A 27,991-nucleotide genomic window follows, 5' to 3' on the forward strand; every position below is an offset into this window, starting at 1 on the left:
CTCTCGGGCTAAGGAGTCGGCGGCCTCGTTGCTGGGATTTCCCAAGTGCGCAAGCATTCAGATGAGCTCAGCGCGTTAGAATAGGTGGGGGGGGGGGGTGCACCAGGGATTGTGCAGGGTGGTGAACCCTGTTCCTGGCATAGTTTAGAATGGCTGTTTTTGACTCACTGATGATGTAACCGACATTTGTGTATGCCAGAGCAATAGCGGTCTTCTCGGCTCCCTCAGGGGTGGTGCCTGAAGGAAGCTCGAAAGTTAGGGAGGCTATGTGGGGGTTGCGGACAACCGCAGTGGCTCCATGCTCATCGCAGGTGGCATCCACCCAAACGCATCCCCATACCATTTATGTCGCGCTGCCTCGCGCGCCTTTCTCCGACCTTGATTACGGTGGGGGTGCATGTTCCTCGGTAATGGTTTGACATGGATCGAAGTGCAGATCTGGGTAGGGAGTGTTCTTAGTGATGTATTGTTTGCGGAGATAGTGATGCAGGCCTATTGCTGATTGAGTATGTGTCGTCCGGCAGCACGTAATCAAAGGTTCTGGGCTTGTATGTGGACCTCTCGAAGTTCTTGTAATGTTATGGACTCCGCGTTCGAGCAGTCTCTTAATTACAGGGAAGCTCACTTGTGGCGTGCACCGTAGCGGTGCCCTAGCGCATGCCATCCGCCTTGTTTGCGGGAGGTGCGGGATTCGACCCCCTGCCGCCGCGTACCCATCGGTCTCTAATGTTCCCCTGGCCTGGTGCTCAGATTCTGTGAGATGAGATGATTGGGAAATTGGTCTTGACCCTACCGCGTGTACGTCACCGCGAACACCCAATAGCCGTTCGAGCACGCTCCGCACAGGTGCTGGTGGAGTGTCTGCACCGTGGTGTAAGAATATTTTCTTACACCATGGTCTACACTCAATCTCGAAAGCGTTCAACAGCTGCGCTGGTCAAACGCATTTATGAGAAAACAACCGTTGAAGCATTTTATCCAACTCTGTTCTGATGGTCCACCGGTACCGGGCGTGGATAGGGGTCACTCTTGGAGAGGGCGGTTGGGGTGGGGGGGGGGGGGGAAGGTCCGTTTGAACCATGCATTTCTTCGACTTTTTTTTTGTAAAACTAAATTGAGTTCAGCATGGTTTTCCTGTATAAAATTTCCTCTCGCTTTGAGGATTGGGGGCGAACATCCTCCACCCCCTCCCAATATCAGTATACGAGCACATGGTGCAACCACCGCGCTTCGTGCCGCACGTCGCGGAGATTTCACCTACGGTTAAATTGATGATCAGCTGCTAATTGTATATAACATGCAACGTCTCCGAGGCTTCTTTAAGCCGTCCTCGTTCGCGTTGGCAGCGCCAGCATACTTGCATTCGTTGTGGCGCTATGGAGCGCTGTCACCATCAGTAGCGGCGCCCTCTTTTTGCCAAGCAACAAGAACAGGAGCTTACACGCCTCCAAGTGATAGAACAGCCTTGCTCTCGCCGTTATTTCCAACTCATGCTGGGACTTTATTGCGAATATATATCGTTTCGTGTTGCGTCACACCAATTTTTTTTTTCTAGTAAAACCAAATGCTCGCCATGGCCAGTAGCCTGGCTTGCCTAATATACATCGTTAACTTTATCGGAACTCTGCAAGCCAAATGGGAATTTCGGTGGCGGTGTCTCAGGCAGTGTCGGCGAGGGCGTCCTCGTCGTCGAACTCTCCCTCGTCGTCGGCTGTGGCCTCCTGGTACTGCTGGTACTCGGACACCAGGTCATTCATGTTGGACTCTGCTTCGGTGAATTCTATTTCGTCCATGCCTTCCCCAGTGTACCAGTGCAAGAAGGCCTTGCGGCGGAACATGGCTGCAAATTAAGACGGGCACCACGAATATTAGTTGTTTTTGTAGGCTTTCACGAATTGCAGCGGAACTTATACAGCTAGTTCAATTCTATCCGTCCGAATTATTTCCACCAAGTTACCCAGCTGTTCGGATTTTTGTTTCTGCGCCAACAAGTCCAGCTTTCTCCGGCAAAAATTTTGAAAATTAGAAAATTGTAAGACACTGTTAAGGAAATATTGAAGGTAATGGTTCATTATTCTGATATGTAGCAAAATCTTCCTTTTAAAGTGTTTCCAGCGATCGCACCGGAACGCTTTTGAAGATAGCGAAAACGTGAATAGAAAAAAGAATAAGAGACTGCCTCGGGTGATCTGCGGATATATTGATTGTTTTAGTGAAATCTTGCATTATACGAGAAAACTGCGTTCATGAACGGCTTCCCGCTTAAAAATACTTTTGTCCATAATTCCTGAGTATCCGATTTCAAAAAGCGCCTTTCTCGATCATGAGGATCGGATTGAGCGATGACGTCCAAAAATAGGCCTGCATAAACTTGCAACAGAAGTGGAATAATCCAAGTTTTCTTTTGTATGCTGAGCGGCGGCGCGGATTAGCGTGAGGAGGGAGTGCTCACACACGCTCGCCATCTAAAGGGCGTAACTACATCCGACATTTGCTTTTAGTAAAAATCGATTTTCGGCTCTTTATGGGGTATGTAGATGTTTATCCGGCAACAAAATACGCATTATGTCGAGAAAATTGGATTTAAAAATTTTCCCGCTTCTCGATTCAAACTCGTGACATCAAGACAAGCGAAATTCGTGACTACCGCTTAGTGAATAGCGATGTAGACTAGCCTCAGGGATCCACGACCAAAAAACAAAAAAGGAAGAAATTTCTTGAAGCACTGTAGTTTGCTTGCAAAAACGGTCGGTGATGGCGGCATCTGTATTTCATTTTTTGACCTTTACCTGGCTAGGGAAGGGGACGGACCTTTGTCCCCGTTTGGGTTGTCCACTGTTCGGGTTAGAGGTGCGCAGGGTTGAATGGGGGAAGTTCTAGAGATTGTGTAGGGTATCTAGGTCTGAGTAGAGTGACTCTAGGTCTGAGGTAGCTCACTCCCCACGGCACGGGAACAAATGCCCATCTCTTTCCCTTTCGCCTAGCCTTAGTGGTAGAAGCTCCGTTTTTTAGTGATAAAAGTGTCTTTCGCAATTAGAACGCTGCTACATTTCCATACAGGCCAACTTGAATTTGTCCTCAGAGTCTCTTTAAAGGTGGCCGCTTCGTTACCTCTTTATGAGTGATTTTTACGGGCACTGCTAAATTTGTAACGTCGGAAACATTACCCCTCCTTGATACACGGTCTGCACTTGGTGAACAGGGAAATGTCGCGCTTGTCATCTGAGATGTTTAATGAACGGGGTCGTTCCTTGCAGCTTGTGGTTTGTCAGTGAAATGCGCGTACAAAAGTTTTGCCGACACTGTTTGTGACGTCATCTTTGTCACAAAAGAACACCGCATCCAACACACCCCTGTTTTGGTTTAGGTTTTCTGCTTTTTGCTCTTTGATGATTGTTTTACTCACAGTTCTATTAACAACAGATTGCAACGAACAGAAAGGGCTTTAAGCAATATTACGGGAGCGCCACCTTAAGATTAAAAAAAATAATAATCCCAAAGTTGCCCTTGAACGATGAAGTAGGCGCTCTATGCAACTGCAGATTGTACGTGTGAACTGCATGCTGTGCTATGAGTAGAATGTAATTCGAGCAATTCTGATAAATGACTGACCAGTGAATTGTTCTGAAATGCGCTTGAACAGCTCCTGAATGGCCGTGCTGTTCCCGATGAACGTCGCAGACATCTTCAGGCCACGGGGTGGGATGTCGCAGACGGCGGTCTTGACGTTGTTCGGGATCCACTCGACAAAGTAGTTCGAGTTCTTGTTCTGGACGTTAAGCATCTGTTCGTCGACCTCCTTCATGCTCATGCGGCCGCGGAAGATGGTGGCTACCGTCAGGTAGCGGCCGTGGCGGGGGTCGCAGGCGGCCATCATGTTCTTGGCGTCGAACATCTGCTGCGTCAGCTCTGGCACGGTCAGCGCCCTGTACTGTTGGCTGCCTCGGGACGTGAGTGGTGCGAAGCCGGGCATGAAGAAGTGCAGACGCGGGAAGGGCACCATGTTGACAGCCAGTTTGCGCAGGTCAGCGTTCAGCTGGCCGGGAAACCTGCGTGTGTATGGTTACTTAAGTTGCTTTAAGACTGTTTTTTTTTTGTTGCGTTAAGCACCGCGAACAAGGGCCTGCAGGCGCCGCGCCATTCATGTCCCCAATTGTGCTACGAAGTTATACACAACACAAGCTATTCCCTCTTCAGGTGTGGTGAAGTAGTTTGCAGGCCTAAGCGCCTGTGGCCATTGTGGGGATCGGGCCATTCTTGCGTTAAGCACCGCGAACAAGGGCCTGCAGGCGCCGCGCCATTCATGTCCCCAATTGTGCTACGAAGTTATACACAACACAAGCTATTCCCTCTTCAGGTGTGGTGAAGTAGTTTGCAGGCCTAAGCGCCTGTGGCCATTGTGGGCATCGGGCCATTCTTCGACGGCAGTGATCGGTGCCACTCACTACAGCTTCGCATATAGAGATGTCGAGTGACAGTAATAGACTACGATCCCTGAGAAAAGAAAGCTTCTTCACCTGAGGCATGTTGTGACTCCGGACATTGTGACAGAAACCAGGTGGTTGAGGTCCCCGTATGTGGGAGTGGTGAGCTTCAGGGTTCGGAAGCAGATGTCGTATAGCGCCTCGTTGTCAATGCAGTAGGTTTCGTCGGTGTTCTCCACCAGCTGGTGCACGGACAGGGTGGCGTTGTAGGGCTCGACGACGGTGTCGGAGACCTGCAGTTTTGAATGCGCTTGAATTCGCACTTTCTGTCGACGTGGAGCAAAGCCTACATCTATGCACAAGAAAAATTTTCTCATTTTTAAGCACTGTGATTCTTCGATTTCTCGCTACCATTGTCGAGCATTAAAGGGACAAGAAATTATTTTGATGGTCAAATTCTAGGGCAGCGATCAGTAGAGGTGGCCTTTGTCAGTATTAATTCGAGTCAAATTCAAAAGCTCTGCGTGGACACTACACACACCTCCTTCACGCCCCGACGTCATGCAGATGCGGTGGCGCTGATGTCAGTAGCGCCTTTGGCACGGCAGGCAAAATAGGTTCCGCCTGCCCGTGCCCACCAGCTGCTGCAGCTGCTGGCGGGACTGCGCAACTGCATCATGCCCGCGCCTCGATGTTTCTCGCTGATAGATACCGCATTAAGGAATGGGCCACGGTAGTAAAGCGCGAAGTCTGGGCCTCGATCGCCGCTTCAAGGCAATGTACTTCGTAGCTGGGGAGTTGCGTTCATTCTCCTGAACATCATCATAGTACGCTTATAATTGCTTAAGGGAAAAAAAACACAAATGTCTGCGCACGTAATTATCACGTCGAGCCGTTTGGGTGTTCACAGGGCGCTGACAGGCTGAATCACCACCAAGGAATGCGGTCTTTTGTTGATAGCAGATAATGTTTAAACGTGTGTGGAAGTTATACGATCATATAAAGTCGCGTTCATGGCACTTAATATTCACTTCAGACCATTTCTTAATATGGCCGACATAATTACTTGGTCTGTGTTGAAAGAAGTCTGCTAAATTGTGTCGTTTCTGCACGGCCACGTTGGCATGTTTCTGTACGTGTGCTAAAAGCCACGTGCTTTTTCACTGCATCATATGTCATAAGCTGTTTCATGAGGCGGTGCATGATGGCGAAGCTTGTTTGGAAAGAAGCAGCCGCGATCGCATTGCCCGAGTTGATGACGATGATGATGACCTCAGGCTTAATGGCACATACCCACGGCGGGGGATTGGCCTGGGTGCAATGCTGATACAAACGCACTCATGACCAAAGAGTGGTGTAACTGGATAATTTTGTGACCTAGACTCGAATTTTGATTAAAAATCAAGAATAAAGAAAAACGGAAATGAAAAAGCAGGGAATTCTCATTCTAGGAGAGGAATCTACCTGATGCAATTATATATTCGTAAATAAAATCGCACACTGGTTTCAATGCATATCCCTTGGCGCTTGCCCCATGGGAGAGGAGAATCGGAATAAATAGAGCAAGCCCCCGTCGAGCGAGGGGTTCTCTAAGTAAGCTCTACGGCGAGAAGTTAATCGCAAAGAGGAAAAAGTGATCTGTGGACTCAATTTCGCCAGACTCAGAGAGGGTGGTCAGAAATATCCCTGATCGACATAAGTAGAGATTTAGTCGCGGTATTCTGCAGCGCAGTAGGGTCGTGGACACTTCACATTGCCTTGAACTGCACATCCGCGCACTCCAAGGAAATGCCAGGTGTTGAAAATTCGCTGCAGCAAGGAGAGGCTCATGGCTCAAGTACTGGAGACGCTGGCTGCAGTCAAGTAGACAGTATTAGGGGTGAACGGGACAATAGGTCCACCAAGGGCGGACTTTGCAAAAAAAATAAACTCTCTCATCAGAAGCAATGCCACAGTGCCCAGGGACCCAGTGAAAGCGTACTTTTGTAATATGTGGTGGAACAAGAAATTGAAGGGAACGGCTCATAGGAAAATCCCTCGATTTTTCGAGCACTAACAAGACGGAAAGGCTGTCTGAAAGTATAACAACCTGAGAGATACTGCAGGGATTCCTTATTAAGGCCAACTCAATGGCCAGAAACTCGGCGACAAAAATAGGGGGATAGTCAGGAGCCCGAAATGAATAACTCTATTCAAGAGCCCTTGAGTAAATGCCTATGGCTGCTTTTTCATTTTTCTGGGAGGCGTCTGTAAAAACGGTAGTATGGTTAGGGAAATTATCCAGACACTCCTTAATAAGCCCATTTAAAACATTTGCAGGCAGATTCTTAGCACTCCTTGGGAAGGTGTCGTCAAAGGGGACTACAGTATCAGCCCGGCGGTGGTTAACTGGTACTCCAGAAATTATTGATACAGAAATTTTTGACAGCAGGGAATTAGTGAACACAACCTGAGGAAGCTTATACCTAGGCCAAAAATTACCAAAGAATAGAGATGGGTTCGTTGTAAATATAGGGTTAGCCAATTCAGGAACAGGCTCCAAAGACATTAAAAACGTCCGCACAGTGAGAAGCTGAGCCGCAAATTTAGATCAGGTATCCGCGCCTCCAAGTACAGCGCAGCGTTAGCAACTGATTTAGGCAGACCTAAGCAAAGGAGCAAAGCGCGTCGCTCAATAACAAACCGGGGTTCAAGCTTGTACCTTGTGCACCCAGAAAAGAGAACAGAGCCAAATTCAAGTACACAGGTCTTATACAGAAACAGCAAAGTGTCCCGACTCATACAAAATTTTTTGTTGCTGATCCTCTCCAACCGGCCAAGGGCACGCTCACCTTTAAAGCACAATGCTTCTAATCAAATAGGGCATAAGCATCCGCGCGCGAGCACCTATCGCGCTGAATAATGTCCAAGACACACTGTTCATCGGCACGCTTTGGGCAGGTGGGATCGTCAGCTGCGTGATCAGACTTAGAAGTGCAGACGTCTGAAGCATGAGCACCGCCGCAAACGCGGCAGCGCGTTGCCGACTTGCAAGATTTGCCACTCTGACCAAAACGCCAGCAGTTCTTACATTGTAATGGACGGGGCTGCAGTGGGTCAACACGGTAGACAATGGGCCAGACTTTGATTTCCAATCGGCAAGAGGAGCCCGCAAAAGTTGCTATAACAGACTCAGTTGGAATACGAGAGCCTCCAGCCTCTGTTGCAGCGGTAAACTGAGAGGATGCCCACACCGGCATCATGGAAGTCCAAGAATTTCTTCTGGCGTAGCGGAGGGATACACACCGCGGATTATTCCTTTTACGCAGGCGAGTTGCTCGGGAATAAACGCTTTCACCGGGAGTGAGGCAAAAGATGTGCACTGCAGCAAGTCTGCAACACAATCCAAATCAGGTGATTTGCACAGAATTCTTCTTTTGGCAAATTGTCGAACCTCGGAAATCTCAAGATATCGAATAGTCGCTGCCTTCAGCTGCTCCTGGATCATATGAGAGTTTTTGATCTTAATTAAACCATCTCCTACAGGGACCAGAGCCACAGGGATACGCTTGGCAAAAAGAATTTAGGCAAACTGGCGAACCAGGCTACTGGACCTGTGCCCGAGGAAGACATAGCCATGTCCGTAAGCCTAAGAAACATGAAGCCTACATCCAAAAGGGAAAAAACCTGGCCAAATCCCCCACTCGCGGAACGGCCTCACCAGGAGTTTACAGGATCAGCAGCACCAAGACACGCTTCAGCAGCGAGGCCAGATGAAGCGGGAGGCGACATAGAACAGCCGTAGAACAGCGTCGGGTCGTATCAGCACAATGGACACTAAGGGCCGTTGTTGTTGTTGCCTTCGTGACATGGCACATACCCACGACGGGGGATTGGTCAGGGTTCAGTGGGGAGACCCCATAGAACAGGGTAAATGGTGCCAAGCTATTTTGCCTTGGGTGAAATTTACGAGTGATTAAAAAGAAAAGAAGGGCCCTTTCTTCTTCTTTACCGAGTTGTTGTTGTTTTTGGTTTTAGCCGATCAAAAGATGGCACATACCCACACTGGGGGATCGGCCAAGAATCGGGTGGCTATTCACCTGAACGCAGTTAACAAAAAGGAAAAGCACGTGGGAGCATAACACCGGTGAATTTTTCGTCATGAACAGAAAAGGGATGAGTGTTTTGATTTTAAAATTTTAAGAATAATAATAAAGATAGTGATTAAATAATAATGATTTAGTCAAAATGTAATAATTGATAGAAAAGAAAAGGTTGAAACACTTAGCAAGGCAGTCGGTGAGATTCTATCAAGAAATTTTGAACAGCGGTGCAAACAGATCTGTGGCTGAACCCAAATGTGGTGGCGCCAAATGATAGCAAGAGCGGGCTGCTCAAACTAAGGCCAAGATGCTGCAAGGGCTCCTCCAGCAACCTTTTTCTCAGTGAGTTGAATCGGCGACAATACAGCCATAAATGTTCAATGGATTCTGGCTCACGGCAAAATGCACAAAGGGGAGAGAGCGCCAAACCAGACTTGTGTAAATAGAAATTTAGAGGGGGGATGCGGCAGCGTAGCCTCGTCAGTGATACTTCAAGCTGCCGAGAGCAACAAATTTTCCTGTTCCAATAATATTTAAGGTGCTCATAATCCGCCGATGTTAAAAGTGATGTGTCTTGCGAGCTTAAAAACGCACGTCGCCGAAATCTAGATGCTGTAATGTAGGCTGTAGCCGGGATGATTGGCAACACGGGGCCGCTGAGGGAAGCCTTTGCGAGATTATCAGCAATCTCATTTACTGTCACACTGCTGTGGCCGGGAACCCATACTAAATGAACAAGACTCAAATGCGGAGGAAGTAGGGATAAGAAAGTTGATAAAATGGGACCGTCAACCTGTGCAGCGAGGGACGAACACAAAGATAAAGAATCAGTAATTACTGCAACTGCTGTAATAGAGGGGTCTAGCTTGCGTAGAGCAAGTACAACTGCTAGAAACTCTGCTTGAAAAATAGGGGTGAAATCTGGAAGGCGCAGAGAAAAGGACCAGTCTAAATGGGAGCAAAATATTTCCACACCTGCTTTTTCATTGCATTGCGATGCATCAGTGGCTATTGCTATATCGGTTGGTAGGGTCCTCAGATGATCTTCTAGAAGGCCATTTAGAATACTCGGTGGCAAAAGTTTTGCATTTTTTGGGAATATGTCGTCGAAAACAATGTGGATAGTGGGCCCATTCCGAAGCGCAGGAAGGATATCATAAATGTTTACATCTAAAGGCTGAAGTAATCTTTGCGCAAACACTACCTGAGGGGAATTGAAACGAGACCAGGGGACACCAAAAAAGGAGGTCGGCTGAGAACAGAAAATGCTTTGGGAACGGTGGAAATGGGATTCATAGATCCTGAGGTAAGTTTGCACAGTTAAAAATTGAAGTCGTGATAAGAGAGACGGAATGCGGGCTTCAAGGTACAGCACATTGATAGCCACACATTTTGGAAGGCCGAGGCACATGCGAAGTGCTTCCCTCTCTAAAAGGACGAGAGGGCGAAGTTTATATGTAGCCGAGCCTGAAAACAACACTGATCCAAATTCTAAAATTGGCCTGACATACATTATAGCGCATCTCTGCGCATGCCGTACCGGTGATGACATAATCTCCGTAACATGCCCACGGCACGAGCCCCTTTCGCCGCGACATGGTCAATGTGAGGTCGCCAGGTGAGTTTGTTGTCATAAATGACCCCTAGGTATTTTAGGGATTGAACCTGCGGTATTATTTTTAACTGGCAAGTGAGAGAGACCACTACAGGAGTGAATAGAGGGAAAACAAGAGTAGCGCACTTGCCAACATTTAACTTCAGGTGTAATGCGCTCAACCAGTGCTCAAGTGTATTCAAATATGACTGCAACAGACCATACAGAGAATGTATATCCGGCGCAGCAGCAAAAAACGCAATGTCGTCCGCATAGACGTAAGTGCGTACATGGCGGTGGAGAGGAATTGAGCTTAACAGAATATTAAAGAGCACAGGAGAAAGAACAGCTCCTTGCGGTACACCTCGCGTTTGTCTATACCTCTCTGAATGAACACCATTATGGACGCAAAAGAATTCCCTGTTATGAAGAAATGCAGATATCCATGCAACTATATAATCTGGAAATTGAAGAGACTGTAGCCTATGTATCAGGATGGAGTGTTCTACACTGTCGTAAGCTTTGGCGACATCTAACGTAACCAAAGCCGCGACCAGGCGTTGACGACGAGCAAGGAGAATTCTGCTCTCAAGATCAGCATGTATATTCCATATCGAACACCGTGGCCGGAAACCGAGTTGGCACGGGCTGAGTATACTTTTGCGGTCCACAATGGCTGACACCCGAATTAGTAACAACCTTTCTATCAACTTTACCACGTTTGATGTTAAAGAAATTGGCCTAATATTATCCAATTCATAGCCTCCACCCTGATTTTTAAGTAAAGGGATCACCTTGGACAGCTTCCACTCAGAAGGTATCCAAGCGTGTTTGAGAGAGTAGTTTATTAGGTGCAATAAGGAGTTGGGAGACTCTTCAAATAGAATCTTGAGCATCTTTGTGGTAACACCATAAGGGCCAGGAGCAGCAGCTGGCAATCTCTGGACAACTTGTGAAAGCTCTGATAGATTTACTTGTGAGTCATTATCATTTGGTACGACTGGTGCAAACAACAATGTTCGCATAGGTAGGAAAGACGAGAACCGCTTTTGCAGGCCTGTGGCTATTAATTCAACCGCCTGGATAGCTTCTACAGGTAACATAACTAATGACTGAAAATTATGAGAGGACATGAGCTGTTTCCTAGACCGTAGAAAACCGAATAGTGCACGTCGGTTGCCCGCCTTTGAAAGATAATCGAAGTGTTCCGAGTCATATTCTTCCTTTGCGCGAGAAACTGTGCGTTTAAAGGTGGCTGCAATAAATTTATAATCACTCCAGTTATTCGGACATTGGTTATGAAGAAGCTTTTTCCATGCTGCCTTCCTCCGCCTGTAATCTCTTGTACAGTCCGCATTCCACCAGTTAGAAGAATTCCCTTTTATTGGCCTCACCAGGAACTCCGACTTTTTACGGCTTTCCTCAATAGCCAGACATATGCTTGCTGACTGGTGGACCTCGGCGATGTTAGACACAGGAGCAAGGGCAGAGCGCAACGCCGTCTGAAATCTGTCATAATTTACATGTGACCGCAACTGAGAAGACGCCGGAGTAACACCACATATGATATCAAAATGAATAGGTATATGATCACTTGAAGTGCCGCTATCAACTGTCGACCAATTCGTTACGCCAATTGCAGGACTAATGAACGTGAGATCTAAAACAGATTGAGTGTGTGAGCGAAGATAAGTGGCCGATCCTGAATTTAAGCACATCAGGTTGTGATCAGAAACCCAGTCCCAAAGGCGCTTGCCGCACGAATTAGTCCTAAAACCCCAAGACACATGGTGAGAATTGAAGTCCCCAGCCACGAGAACTGGGTTTTTACAGTTTACGAGTAAAAAATCCAGAAGTCTAACATCCTGGACTCCATTGGGGAAATAACAATTTGCTATTGAAAATGGAGAGCACCCAGGAAGTACAAAGTCTATTGCCAAAATCTCACAGTCAGGAGACATTTGTTGAAAAGATACCAAAGCCCTGTGGCAAAATTTTGAAGAGACTAAAGTTAGTAAACCCCCGCCTCTTGACTGGCGGTCTAGGCGAAATGACCGGTAATTTTTGATATGAAAATGTTTGTCGGTTGAAAGCCACGTTTCTTGCAGAATTAAGACATCCGGATTAAGCTGAGTAGAAAGGCAGTGTAAATCTGTGGAAGCGGAAAGAATAGAGCGACAGTTCCACTGCAGAACTCGCAACGAGGCTATGGTTGCGAAAGTCTAGCAGCAGCAACTGCCTGCTCCAAAATGGTATCCTTGGGTTTAGTGCCAAGCTGCTTCGTCTTTGATTTGGGCTGGGTGCCCTGAGAAGACAACGAATGAGACATGGGGGACCCACTGCGCTTAAGAAGCCGCGCATCAGGCTCCACCATCTCGGAATCATACATTATATCAACATCCCTCGAAGTACCCGAGGTAGGTACAGCGGCAGTGACAGAAGTTTGCTCCTGGGGTTGTGATGCTACTGGAATTTGAGACCGGATAAGAGGAGAGGGAATTGTTGTCGAAAGAGGTGCCAAACTAGCCTGCACGGCATGTGTAATCTGAGACGCTAGAACGTTTGTAAAGCACTCCGACACACTTGCGACAATCTTTTCTACCATTTTAGACATCGAAGCCTCCACAGCAGCCGCAATTGCCTGGGACAGCGTTGAGTCTAACATGACACCTTGCCGAGCGGTCACACCGGCATAACCGTGGGCACGTTCTTTGACCTCTGAAATAGCGTCACGGCGCGAACAGCGTTTCCTGTCAATTATTTCCAGAATTTGAATTTCCTGAGCTCGAGAGGGACAATTTGAGTAGTTTGCAGAGTGCGCACCACCGCAAAGGCAACACTTCTTATTCTTCTCAGTGCAGGTGCTTGTTGAATGACCATCCCCACAGTTGCAACACCTCAAGTTGGATTTGCAACCGCCAGCGCTATGTCCATAGCGCCAGCAGTTGTTACACTGCAGAGGCCGAGATGATAATGGGTCTACTCGAATAATTAGAGGCCATGCCTTGATTTAAGATGGGCAGGAAGTGCCGGCAAAGGTAGCAATCACTGATTCAGTGGGCATCCGCACGTTGTTTACATCCCGGCTACAGCGGTGCACAGCAACAACACCTGCAGCCGACAGAAGCTCAAGAGTCTCTGCCGGAGACAGGGAAGAGTCTACACCTCGTTCAATACCTTTCGTGCACGCCAGATGAGAAGGGATGAAAGAACTTACCCGAAGGGAGGCAAAGGATGAGGATTTTAGTAAATCTCTTACACAGGCGAGGTCTGGCGATCTGCACAGAATGCCACCGCGTCCAAACTGGCGAACCTCTGAGATTGACTCATAATGAGAAGTCTTCGACTGGAGAGCAGCCCGAACAGCACCAGGGTTGTTCATCCTGATAGCACCACCATCCCTAGGCACCAGCGCGACAGGGATACTGCCGACACCACTGCGCAAAAAAGCTTCCAACGGTAGGAGATCAGTTGACAGAGAAGCCGACCAGAGGGAACTCCCCTGGCCGGGAGACTGGGTGGACATAGTCCGGACTTACTGCCTTACCGCGCAAAGACGCAGAGAGAAAATGCCACAATCAGCCACCCGAAACTTAGCCGAACGTTCCCAGCAGAGCAGAGCCGTCGGGGCAGCGATGAACAGGACGAACGCGTCGAGACAGAGCTCTTAAGAGGAACCCCGGGGATGTCTCACTTCGTAGCACCGGTACAGCGCCCAGTGTCTTTGGTGGCCGGCGGCGATCGAGTCTTCAGCGAGGGCCCTGCGCGTGCTTTGGGGGCCTGTCAATGCTCCTATATCGTCAATGCTTCTATATCTTCTTCCTCGTTTCTTCTTCCTCGTTTCCAGTTGCAGCGTGCTTTTGTCTTCGTTTTTGCCATTGCATGACAACGGCCTCCAAAGTATCTCATAAAGCTAGCGCAAATAGATGAGAGCACACGAAGCTGCGTCCAGCACACGTAGTTGCAGGCGAGTGGAATTTTTCGGCTTGAGCCCCTGCGTCTTTCAATCAGACTCCTGCGTTGCTAGGGAAATGTTTCGGTTTGGTTTGGTTTGGTTTATGGAGTTTTAACTTTCCAAAGCGACCCAGGCTATGAGGGACGCCGTAGTGGAGCACCCCGGAAATTTCGACCACCTGGGGTTCTTTAACATACACTGACATCGCACAGTACACGGGCCTCTAGAATTTCGCCTCCATCGAAATTCGACCGCCGCCGCGGCCGAGGTCGAACCCACGTCTTTGGGGTTAGCAGCCGAGCGCCATAACCACTGAGCCACCGCGGCGGCTATGCAAACGTTTCATTTAGGGGGTACACTAACAGAAACTGTCGGGTGAAACAATGCAGCGAGATTGAGAGGAGACGCGGAAATTGAAAGTATTTTCGTTATTTATGCATGAGATGTAACCAAATTTGGCACAACTGTGAACTTTTTATGCTAATTTCAGTGCTGTGCTTTATTTTCAGCTGGCTGGTACAGATGTTGGGTTATTATAATTAACACCGTCGTCAAGTCATCGAGTGTGGAATAATTAAGTAGAAAGTGCGCAAATTTTTTATGCCAGCATGTTCACAAAGCCCTGCTTTGTGTGATGACGCTACTGTTTTTTTTTTATGCAAAGTACGTATGCAAACAAAAGTTAAACTCTAGCATGCATATTTACGTGAACACATTTCTTAGAAAAATAACTTCAACATGCTACTGCATGTGTACAAAAAATTGTCAGATTTATTACACTACTCAATCTCTCAGGACCGCGGTGGTTCAGTGGTTATGGCGCTCAGCTGGTGACCCCAAAGACGCGGGTTCGATCCCAGCCGCCGCGGTCGAATTTCGATGGAGGCGAAATTCTAGACGTCCGTGTACTGCGCGATGTCAGCGCACGTTAAATAAGCCCAGGGGGTCGAAATTTCTGGAGCCCTTCACTACGGCGTCTCTCATAGACTGAGTTGCTTTGGGACGTTAAACCTTCATAAACAAAACCATAAATAAATCAACGTCTCAGGATTCATTCGCAGCAAATAGAATCATTCTATTTTTATTCGTTACGAAATTACGAAGGGATCAGTGATGCCAATCGTAGAAAACGTGAAAGCTGAGAAAACCAACCTTAAAGTTTATTCTCTCGTTTGCTTCGTTCACCCTCGTAGCTTTTTCTTTTGGTCAAAGAAATGCGGCACTGCAATCAATGGAACATCTGATCTTCTGATCATTCCGCTTCCAAGGGATACTAAGATAGTGGTGCACCGCCGTCGGAAACCCGTGGAATTCGCGATGCGCCGAGGCCACCAGAAGGGCGATTCGCTCAATCTTCGACGCCCGCACATCAAAAAAGCGTAATTTTCTAAATTTCTACTGCACAAAAAATTGCGATCAGTTTGGCCATTTTAATAAGGTGACAAATCGGCCTCGTTGGTGCATGATCTTGTGGCGAAAAGCAGCGCTTACACGCGACAGAGGAGACTGGAGACACGACGCTGTCCCCACTTGCCTCGCTGCGCGGCACGTGTGTCAAGTGACGGTGAGCGCACGTCTGCTCCGCCGAAACAACGCCAGAGCTTCTCCTCACTGCTATCCCGAAGTGGAATTATTCCGGCTTGTACAGAGCGTCAAAAAGTGGTTATTTTATTCCACGGCTAGCGTAGAAATCAACGGCAGCAACGCTTTCTGTTTGCAACTGATCATATATACAACACACAGTGCCAAACAATATCTCTGAATAGGCCGTACGTGGTCAACGCGAGCCTGTGCACTTCGAGAAATTACGAAGTTCAAAGCATCAACAGCATCAACCACTTGGTGATTCGCAGAAACCGACAACGCGCCTACAAGCCTACCGCGAGCCCGCTAGCGACTGCAGTGACACCTTGTTTGTTTGCAAACATGCAGCAGGTCTGCGGGAATACGGTGGCCGCAGCTGGCAAAAGACAGGGTTAATAGGAGAGACATGGGAGAGGCCTTTGCCCTGCAGTGGGCCTAGTCAGGCTTATGGTGACGATGATGGTGCAGCATGTCTATAATTTACAATTTCTATTTAAATCGCTGCTCGCACTGACCCGCAGTCTGCTAGGGCGACCGCTCACCTCGCATTCTTTGCCTTAGCACACTATACTTAGCCGCTCCTACCCCAAAGATGTCAGTGGGCAGCCTGACGCCCACTGCCCATTGGGCATGCTCAGGTGGCGTGGGCGGGATTGCGCAGCCCCGACCTGTTTTCTGTTAGCACGAAAGCAATCCTAGCCAACCCCTAACGGTTTCGACGATGTCTCACGCGGAGAAAATGAAGCCTCAGCCAGACTCAGTAAGGAAATGCGTGTGCATGGCAATGAAGCTCAATTCTGGGGATGGTCCTGCAGGGTAAGGACAGCAACACATGGTATGGCACATGATGGTGTATATTGTGTATGGGGGTTTAACGTCCCAAAGCGACTCAGGCTATGAGGGACGCCGTAGTGAAGGGCTCCGGAGATTTCGACCACCTCGGGTTCCTTAACGTGCACTGGCATCGCACAGTACACGGACCTCTAGAATTTCGCCTCCATCGAAATTCGACCGCCGCGGCCGGGATCGAACCCGAGTCTTTCGGGCCAGCAGCCGAGCGCCATAACCACTTAGCCACCACGGCGGCCCTGATATGGCACATGAAGAATGTCCCAAACATGGTTAGGACGCCCGAAATTTGCCCTTCGAATGACCTTGACCGAATTCGACTGCCGGTGAATCTGGCTGTGCTCAGGTGGAAGACAGGCTTCACCTCGTCTCGAAATGAAATTGGCCCACCTCCAAAAATAAGAGTTGGCCCACCCCCTAAAATTTGAAAATTGACCTACGTTCGGGACCGACATGCGACACCCCCAGAATGGGTTTGGCCCACCCCCAAAATTTGGGAGGCCCACCATGCTTTCGCGCACTATTTCGTGCTTAGCAATGATAAACCGCTAGCCATTTTTTTTTCGGCACGTCGTTGTGTAAGAGTTGAGGGAAGCTAAGAAGCATCATTTTTAATGCGCCGATATCTTCGGTGTTAAAGGGTTGTAGACACCAAAAATTTGCTCGCATGTTTTCTGCTTTCAAATGATGCTTTAGACATTAGAATACATGTATCGCCGCGTTGTTTTCGCCTACGACCGATAAATAATATAGAATTGAATTTCTTCTTTCATGCTGTTTCGGTTTCATCAACCGAACGATGGCTGTGACGCGTAGTTGGACTTGGAGTATCGTGAGGCAGGAAAAAAACGGCAGTATGACTGCTGATACGTCGTTTGTTTTCATTCCAGCTCTTGAAGCAGGCTTGTTTAAGCGTTACAGTGAATTAAAACTACGTGTCAGCGTTTATATTGCAGTTTTTTTGTGCCTCACATGACCTAAAGTCGAACTACATGCCACAACCATCGTTCGCTTGATGAAACCGAAACAGCATGAGGGAAGGAATTCAGTAATCAGTGATTTAGCAGTTGTATGCGAATACCAGACGATGATCCATGTATTATAATGCCTAAAGCATCATATGGAAGAATAAAACGCGCAACTAAATTTACATGTCTGTAGTCTTTTAATGAAGCTAGCTTATACTTTTTTTCCTGTTCGGTGACGAGTGATGGAATAGCGATCGCTCGTGCGCTTTTCCTAACCTCAGTATATACCATTTCATGGTCCCTTTAAGGTCACAGCCGTCGTGCGCTTGCACTCTGCAGCTGTTTTCGCGCCATTCGTTTGGCAGCAGCGGTGGGTGACGTAAAGTCTCGCATCTTCACGAGCGAGTGCGGTGTCGATACCACCGTAGTAGGTAGACATCAAGAAAGAAAGCTCGCTGAGGTCACCACATGCGGACGTGGTGAAGCCTTCATATCTGACGGCAGTTTAATAATAATAATAATAATATTAATAATAATAATAATTGGTTTTCTGGGGAAAGGAAATGGCGCAGTATCTGTCTCATATATCGTTGGACACCTGAACTGCGCCGTAAGGGAAGGGATGAGGGAGGGAGTGAAAGAATAAAGGAAGAGAGAGGTGCCGTAGTTGAGGGCTCCGGAATAATTTCGACCACCTGGGGATCTTTAACGTGCACTGACATCGCACAGTGCACGGGCGGCTTAGCGTTTTTCCTCCACAAAAGTTTGCGTCTCGCTGGTGTTGACGCTGTCCTGGCTTCAGACACGTGCCGGCGGCGCGGAAGCTGTCACGACGAATGCGCACCTTGGGGGAGGGCATGACGCTGAAGGTGTTCATGATGCGGTCCGGGTACTCCTCCCGGATCTTCGAGATGAGCAGCGTGCCCATGCCGGAGCCGGTGCCTCCGCCCAGGGAATGGGCCAGCTGGAAGCCCTGCAGGCAGTCGCAGCTCTCTGCCTCCTTGCGCACCATGTCCAGCACGGAGTCCACCAACTTGGCGCCCTCAATGTAGTGGCCCTTGGCTCAGTTGTTGCCGGCGCCGCTCTGGCCTGCGAAAGTTACCGCGCATATGTACGCCACCTGCATATCCCCGCGCTGCTGGGAGCCGCTGTTTTGAGCCAATAAGCTTTGACCAAAAAGGTAGCCGCTAAGGCGCTTTGCGCTGAAACCTTTCCTGTTTCTACGCGAATCTTTCTTCAGTCGCATGATAGTGAAGCGGTCTTCAGACCAAATTCGCCGACCTTATAAAATAACTTTTCATATTTTAAGATGGAAACTCAGCGCTCAGGAACGTATGTCAGGCGCATAGGGCAGCAAGCTTCGTGTTGCAATGGTCGCCTCAGTTGCTGTTCACTTGTATTTTGTACGCAGCTAATTTGCCACCGAAAGAGTGGAAACAGCCAAGATTATACAGCCGACTATGAATGCCGATTATGAGCACAGGTACGAGCAAATCGAGTTACCTTTGTTAACCCTAAGCTGTGGCTGGACCTAACGAACACTACGATGGGCTAAGAGCAGCTGCTGCAAGGAACTTCCGGCTAGGGACGGCTAGAATTAAGCCCGGCTCCCCACGAACCTTTGCGCACACACGTGCAGCTGATGACGTTGAGCTGAACTTGATCAGTACATGCTAAAACAGCAACGGAGATATGAAGCTAAAAGAGACGCTTACCGAATATGAAATTGTCGGGCCTGAACAGTTGACCGAAAGGTCCCGATGTGACGGAGTCCATGGTTCCTGGCTCCAAGTCGAAGAGGATGGCACGGGGAACATACTTGCCGCCTGAAAAATACAAACCAGTTTTTTTTCTTTACAGCCGTCAGTATTTTAGTACCGTTGCGTGAACTGGAACATTGCCAGCGAGTCTGCCACGCAGTTTCTAATGCTGAACGCATGCGGAGCAGACGAGCGCCACCGAACAGGGAACTGTGGGGTCGCCACATGGGGCATGTCTGCATGCGCATAAAGGCACATAGACATAATGACGAAAACATTTCGATGCCGCTGCGTTACACGACAGAGCAGAACGTTTTCGAGCGCTCATGCACCATTGGGAGTGCGTTTGTGATGCTATCATCATGATCAGCATTCGCAGCCCCTTTGATAAAACTTACGTTTGCACAGTAGGTATGCTATTAGAACACATACTGTATTCGTCCGTCATACTTCTCGACAAAATTTTCAATGAGGAAATAGTATGTGTCGAGAGAAATGTGCCAAAAACACAACTATAGTCTGTTAAAACTCAAGAATGTAGCGGCGAATGCTCTTCTTAAAGCCCCTCCAGCCAGTCGCTTCGGTCGGTTTTCATGAGGCAGGGGCTAAGCACGAAAAGGAAAGAGTACGGCGTTTGTACCCGTGCCGTGTGGAGTGCGTTCTTCGTTATCCGGGTTATGAGAGCGGAGTAGTTAAATGGGGAGTTGAAAAGACGGTGCGGTGTTGCTAGGGCTGAGGACGTGTCCCTTTCCTGCCTAGCTGCTGCTGCAGAGCCAAACGCCTTTAGCTGCACGGAGTAAATTGGACCACCCAGGGTTCTTTAACATACACTGACATCGCACAGCACATGGGTCTTTTCCATTTCGCATCCACCGAAACGCGGCCGTCGCGGCTGGAATTGAACCTGCGTCCTCGATTCCAACAGCCGATCGCACTAACCACTGAGCCACCACGGCGGGGTTTCAAATTCGCCATCATTTACGTTACTCGCTTGCCCAGTATTGCCCCCTCGCGGACGAGAATCTACAGGTGCCGAGAACACGCGCAAGTCAAGCAAGAGCATTTCGTTAATGAGGGCAAGCTAAAGCAAAAAAGAAAGAAAATTCAGCCAATCGCTGAATGGTACCTGCGCCATCACGTCACCTCTGCCGCAAGAAACGATCAAGAGAAATAAGCTATCGGCATGCCTTTTTGTTTTTGTTCTTTTGGCGCGAAAAACGTTTAAACATGGATAAATGCTTAGAAGAGAACACAAGGTGCGAGACGCCTATCATCTCCAAATTCAGATAAGCATACAGTGGTAGAGGTGCGGTCTTGTTGGCTCTTCATATCTTAAAACGGCGAAAAGGACGCGGACAATGACAAAAGTGGACGCATACTGCTGAGTTTGTGTCCACTCCTGTCATTGTCCGCGTCCGTTGCGCTGTTTTCAGATAAGCAGACGCATGTATCCAACAAAGGCGGCCGTGCCTGACGGCTGCTGCGTCGCATGCACACATGTTGCGACAGTTCGCAGGTCATGGCGTCCGTGGCCTTAGTGCGCGCGAATAGTGTTACGGTGATCCCTGATACGGCATATAGATTTGCCGTTTAAAATGTCGAGGACGAATTCCGCTGACATTCACAAGTTCCCGCCAAGAAATGAACGAAACCGTACGCGTGCGACCATATTCCGGCCACGGGTGCATCGGCCTAAGAAGTTTTGCAACAGGTGGTACGTTTACATGCACCTCATTTCTTGCACCTCATTTCAGAACTGCCTCCAGTCACATCCAGTCCAATTTTAACAAAGTTGGCTGCGAGTAATCCAAATAAAAGGGATCGGACTCCTGGTGGAAGGAAGTCAGAAATGAAACAAATATTTACGTATAAAAACGAGATGAGGACGTCCTCAAAAAGTGCACTCATTGGTTTCGCGAAATCGGAGTTCCTGTTCAAAAATCGCAGTGAGGGCCTGGTAGCATACAGCATATGCCCCGTATACACAGGACGTACTGGGTTCGAATGTCAGCACCGCCGGTGATTCAACAGTTTTTTAATGGTCACAAAAGCATCTTTCGACCAGATGCTCGGCATCTTCAGGCCGCCACCGGGTTTCTGATAATACCGTCACTTCGAGGGGTAAATCAATTACTGCACGTTTTTTGGTAGCTATGGGCAGCTGCAGCTCGTTCCACGCATTTCCTATTGGTTGTATATTTCTACAACCTCTGGCGAGCGGTGAGGATCCTACTGTTGCGGCGTTCCCCAACACTGCAGATCATCACCTCTGCAGATAATTCGTGCCCCGCGGTCCAGAACGACACCTCGGAAATTTCCCAAAACTAACATTGGCGCCAAACACCATACGGAACTTCTGTGTAATGGCGAGGGCCCACATCGTCAGCGCAGGCGAGAACACGAACCGCGTTTGCTCGTTTTTACGATTTTAGTTCCAAAATTGGTCACTGCGAGTACACCAATCGGCCCGCGAATTTTGAAAAACACGGTTTTTAAAAGTTCATAATAAATTGCTGGCTCAGTTCTGAAGACTCATACTTGGTGTGAATGCTTCTTAGCATCATTTCTATGCATTGAAAACATTTACAAGTGACTTTTTATTCGTTGCATAGTCCCTTTATTGCCTTCATACAATATCAGGCGACTGGGTAGCGAGGTGGATCTACAATAAACGTTTTTCCTAGAACTCTCGTCCGGGAAACTTTTGTTCCCAGTAGTAAACTGGTAACCAAAAAGTTAACTTTAGTAAGTAAAAAATTACAGTGATATTTTTTGCAGCTAGCGCATGCTAACATGGAGTGTTGGACCAGGCTTGTGGCGTGCGAGAAAAAAGCATACTTTTTGACGTGCCCATTCAAGCATGTCACAAGGTCGCCAAACTCTGGCAGCGATTCGATAACCAGTTGTTGAACAACATTCCTCTGGTTTTTGTGTTGGCGAAACATTGTGGCATTCTCTGGTTGTAATAGCTTTTTTTGCAATTACCCCGGTGTGCATCACGACAGTGACGACACATGCACTTGGGAATTCCAGCCTGCCTCGATTCAAGCTATAGATACCAAAGAGTGAACATCGGCATCATCATGTTCTGTTGTTTCGCAGTCCATAACAAGCTGCTCTCGGCAGAAATCGCAGTTCAGGGCTTTCATTACAGAATGAGCACAAAAGCACCTACATAGCCAAACACAGGCGCGCGTAAACTCAAACTGTTCAGACCTTCTGTAAACTCAGCAATTTTGAAGGAATGTGCAGCACTTGACAAACAACCGACCTCATCGTCGCTGAAGTCACCGGCGCACATCACAGGAAGCGTGCCTTGGAGGCGAATTCTGCCTTCGCACTCGTGAAGCTGTCGGATGCTGATGTGGTAGTTACCGCCAGCCATTTGTCTGTACTGAAGAAACCTCTTCTCTAGGCCGTCTGTTTGCACTTTTCCGAGTAGCACGTACTTAAAACCGAGCTCATAGACTCAATACTTTGAGAATTCAAGTAGAGCATATGCTGAATGCCACAGAGCATTAAAAGTTTCCTTTGTGGCGTGCAATTGTCGTGTTTATAAAATTTCCATACGTCAAACCAGATTTTGAAGGCTTTCAAAAAGGATAGCTTGGGGTCATCATTCAACGATGAAATTGGCTCTTCGTATACGTCGCGATAGTGATAGCCCTTGTGTGGCATCTTCACATTAACTACCATCCACCAATGAATAATTATTCTGATGAAGTTGGCAGTTTCTTTCGCACGTGAAAGTACAGGAAAATCGCAGTGCATGTCCAAGGCTTCAGCCACAAAGATGTTGAAAACCTGTAAGGCTAGTTTAACATTTTGCCTCTGTAAATTGCTTGGGTTTAAAGCCTTTGAAGGCAGCCTATAACTGTACTTCAAGAACTGAGAAGATTCAAGTTTGTGAAGCTTTCTGAGATCCTTGAATGATGCCCACTGTATAATGTCAGGGTGGACGGAATTGTCAGTGAGGTTAAACATAGGAAAATAAAAGTTGGCTTTAGGATTTCTTTAGTTAAGCCAATTATTTCTAGCACACTTTAACAGTTACACAGCGTCAATGATGTAAAACATGGGTCGCGTTGCATCGTCTAGATGTGGGTAAATAATCCTCACCTTATGCGGCTTCGTAAAGTCCATAAATGGCTGAGCGTGAATCTCGTCTGCCATTAAAGTAACAGCACTCTCATGCGATTTCAATTTATTAAACCTCTGGCCAATGTATTTAAGAAAATTCTGATCACCTGATTCGTTATCAGGTGATAGGTGGAAAGAGGAGCATATGTTTCTAATGGTACTCGGATGCGGCAAAGTCAAACAACCAGAGCCCCTCAAAAACTTGTATGCATGAGGAGATATAGTATGCAGATGCAAGCAAGCACCATTGTTTGAGATGAGTACTGCAGTCACTCTGAAGCAACAACACTTGTTCCCTCAGAAGTTTAACAGAGTCCTTTCTGTTTTTGCGGACGCTTTCCTTAATCTTTTCCATGAGGTTTACTATCAGGTCAGTAAGGCCATCAGATGAACCTTTGTCGTCAGAAATCTGCTGTAGCTTATTTAATATGTCAAGTAGGACATTGATGTCACCGATTTCGTCAGGCACGACAAAATCTCCTAAACGTTTCACTGAGTTGCCGTGAAAACACGCCGTGATACGAAGATATGCGAAAACAGTAACAGAACACTGTCGGACCAGCGCACTCTCATTTGCAATATTCAAGAACATGCTACAGTTTGGGTGATTAATAATAGTCCATTCAACCGGGACACACTTGACGTTTAAGCGCTCCATCATTTCATGCAGAGATGAAAATTTGCACTGCATTTGTTCTTGTCGATAGCAGGCTGCTGACACTTCAATAGCACGAGCAAGACATTTGCCTCCCGGCGCATTTTTTCGGCATCTGGGGAGCTCCTTGCTGGCACGGCATCTTTCTTTGACAGGTACGAGGGACAGCCAGGGAATTAGGATGGCACTGACCCAAGACGCAGGTGTGGCACTTTTAGAGGGACTTCGAACACCTTTCCTGTCCGGGGATTGGTGTACGATGAGGTATGTTCAAGGCAGGATGCATGGAAGTGTAAGGCGCACACCTGTTTTACAATAGCAAAAGTGCGACGCACCACATTACCAATGCAGTACAATCTAATATCGAGGTAAAGCTTAATTTTTGTCATGGCTCCCTTAAATACTGTTCATGTAGAGAAAATGGCTTCGTACCTTGTTGGCAGTAGGCACAAATCCTTCCGGGGAATCGCACTGAGCCACTTGTAAAGCTGTTCATCCTTTGGCAAAGGAAACAATTGAACCTTGTTCCCCGTCTTGTAGTTGCTTGAGCACATAGGTACACAATACTTGTTAGGCATGTCGAAGCCTGCATGTCGCAGAACGGGCGCAAGGAAAACAGCACTGAAGCGACCACGAGGCGACTGGCTCGACGAACTAGCTGCGTGTAACAAGAGGGGAAAAATGAGCCGGGAGGCGACGGGACGGAAAGGCCGGTATGGAGAACCGGAGGCAGCCGCAGGCAATGGCAATGCCCAGGTAGGACGGCGGGTGCTGACGTCACTAGAGAGGGCGCAGGCCTTGAAAAGTTTAGGAGGCGTTGGCATAGGTGCGTCGCTCGCATGAAGGTGCTTCACCAGCATAGTGTCTCGTCTATAGTTGTCGCTGGAGTATTAATGTAGAAATTGCACTGATTAAATCAAATACAACAAACTAATCACAACGGAAACAACCGGACATGAGCTTCTGACGGCCACAAGGGTCAGGTACCACATGGTGCTACTGCGTCGCGGATTGTTTCAACACCGCATCGTTCTAGTCATTTTCAGATCAGTGTCTCACAAGCTCTTATGCTGCTGATTACGTCTTTCATGGCGCCGACAAGAATGACTGACTGCGACAGAATCACACCAAACAGCTAGCCCACTTGGGCTTGTGCCGCCCTAGCAGCGTTAAGAAAATCTTTTCCCACGAACACCTGTTCGACTACTCAGTGTTCCCATGCTTACCTGCAGTGCAAACCTCACTTAAGAACTAGGACTATAGTTTTCGCGTGGCTACAGTGTCGGCAGTATCGTGCTCTGCGGTGAAGAGGCGTTAAGAGACGACGCAACTTACGGCCCGAGAGCTCAACTTCAAAAATTATTTCCTCGCTTTAAACAAAAATTACCTCGATAAAAACTTCAGAAATGGAAGGCAATAAGCTGTTTTACGTAATCCGCTATTGTTTGTATTTTTACTTGGAGCACCTCAGGGTGAAATTAACGAGTGTTTTGGCTCAAAATTCACTTTTTGTAACTAGGTTTTTTTCCTTCTGCATCCGCAGTTTCATCACCTGTAAAATTTATTATAGGTACTGGACATCTACAGGAACAAAACGGCTATTCCAGAATTTCCGAGAGAAAGTTCATATTTAAAACAAAAAATGTCAAAAATGACACATTTTCATACTTTTTTCGATTAAAAAAAATATTTATGCCGTGTAAAGCAGCATGCTCCGAATTGTATCGAAAGGCAGAATCTCTGCAAATGTCAATGAAAAACTTTTTGGAGTGTTTTCTAAATATTTGCTTATTTAGCAGTGCCTGTTTTCTCATTTTTTCTGAATATTCAATCTTCCCTCACTTCACGAATAAATTTTTTAGGCAAAAATGCTTCAGGCTTTCATTACGCACATTACGATGTTTCCACGAATTTTTTGAACAAATTGGAGATGGTCGAGCGTAACGCCTGGGATGTTTGGCGTGGAATGATCCAGGTAGAACTATGTGAGTATGACGTCAGGGGACGAAAAGGCGGCATAGTTTCGGTTTCTCGAATCTAAGAAGGCGGCCATTAAAATTGGTTGTGCCCTCCCATGTATATTTTGAACCCATTGGAAGGCCAGTTGGAGCGTCCAATTGTAATGCCGGCCAACACAAAACAAATTGTTTGCTTCCAATCGGAAAATATCCCATTATTTACTTGGAACCAATTGCAAGCTTCAAATGGAATAGGAGGGGCATTCCAACTGGAACACTTATAGAAAGGTTAACCGCTGGCTTCCTAATCAAGTGGCAGCTCCAAGTAGGCCGCAGGCGAGCATGCATAACAGACAAACCATAGGCATAAACGTTGCGGCAGTTCCTGTCCCTATGGTTTGTCTGTCTGTCTGTGTTGCCAGGAAGAAAAAAGGAAAGTGCACAGGCCTGCTCACTGGCTCAAGCCGAGCCACAATCGCTACCACGTGCAGATAGTATTAAAGTTGAAAGATGGGATAGAAAGACAGGATAGTAAAGACGCGTTGAAGACAAGGCCGATTGCGGAGGTAGTGCAATATACCGGGCCAACCGGTGGCGGAAGTGAAGCAGACTTCAAACTCTCCGCCACATTTCCAAAAATAAGTCCAATTGGATCCGTACCAGATATTCTTGCATGTGGCCCACTTAGAGCTAATATAAACGAAAACGTAGCATATGGACGGGCCCCCCAGTATACTCTGTTAAACCACTTAGAGCTGCCACTCATAAAGAGGATCAGTTCGGCCTGATGCTACATGCGACGCACATTTTCAGCGCTCGATTTGTGAATTGTGGTTCGTACACGAGAGATGAGGGACGCCGTAGTGGAGGGCTTCGGATTTTAGACCACATGGGATTCCTTAACATACAACGACATCGCACAGCACACGGGCGTTTTTTTATTTCGCCTACATCGAAATGCGGCCGCCACGGACGGGATCGAACCCAGGACCTTGGGATCAGGTGCTGAACGCCAAAGCCACTGTAACGGGTCACTTTAAGTGTGTTCGTAAATAAAATATTACAGTCGAACCTGGATTATGAAACTCGAAGGGGTTCACGAAATAGTTGATATACCGGTATATCGATAATTCAGTGTAGGAAAAATGGCGATAGGTAAGCTTATCTATGACCTAGAAGCAAGAATGCAATGCATCCATTCTTGTGACACGGTGCCTGGCTGACGACGATCTTCTGAATGGTCAGGTCCGTTGACCGCAACGAGGTGTCCTAGTCCTCTCAGGTTCGGAGAGGCACCAGCCCGGCGGGGGGAGGGGACGCCGGGCATGACGGGAGGATGTGTGCAAGGGTGGCCTTGGGGCGGGAGCACAAGGTGCATATGGGGGTACCGGCTTAAATTTATAGAGATGGGCTGGTGTAAGTAGCGTGTGCGTCTGCAGGGGACGCCAGACTGATTTCTTTGCGGTAGTAAGGGATGGGTGGGGTGGCGGGAGATGAGGGCACTCAGCGCGGGAGTTTGTGGTGAGCTCAGCAAGCGAGTGCATACGCTCCTTCGAGAAATTCCCCACGAGGTCCGCCTGTTCCCGACTTCTAGACTCTCGGGCTAAGGAGTCGGCGGCCTCGTTGCTGGGATTTCCCAAGTGCGCAAGCATTCAGATGAGCTCAGCGCGTTAGAATAGGTGGGGGGGTGCACCAGGGATTGTGCAGGGTGGTGAACCCTGTTCCTGGCACAGTTTAGAATGGCTGTTTTTGACTCACTGATGATGTAACCGACATTTGTGTATGCCAGAGCAATAGCGGTCTTCTCGGCTCCCTCAGGGGTGGTGCCTGAAGGAAGCTCGAAAGTTAGGGAGGCTATGTGGGGGTTGCGGACAACCGCAGTGGCTCCATGCTCATCGCAGGTGGCATCCACCCAAACGCATCCCCATACCATTTATGTCGCGCTGCCTCGCGCGCCTTTCTCCGACCTTGATTACGGTGGGGGTGCATGTTCCTCGGTAATGGTTTGACATGGATCGAAGT

The 27,991-nt window shown here is 47.9% G+C and overlaps 1 pseudogene; it reads right to left on the minus strand.

Annotated features, from left to right (window-relative positions):
* Window positions 1–1,645: 1,645 nt before the first annotated feature.
* On the minus strand, window positions 1,646–27,902 carry LOC144113976 (tubulin beta-4B chain-like; annotated as a pseudogene).
* Window positions 27,903–27,991: the final 89 nt, after the last annotated feature.

This window comes from Amblyomma americanum, chromosome 1, assembly GCF_052857255.1.
Source record: "Amblyomma americanum isolate KBUSLIRL-KWMA chromosome 1, ASM5285725v1, whole genome shotgun sequence".
Classification (NCBI taxonomy): domain Eukaryota; kingdom Metazoa; phylum Arthropoda; class Arachnida; order Ixodida; family Ixodidae; genus Amblyomma; species Amblyomma americanum.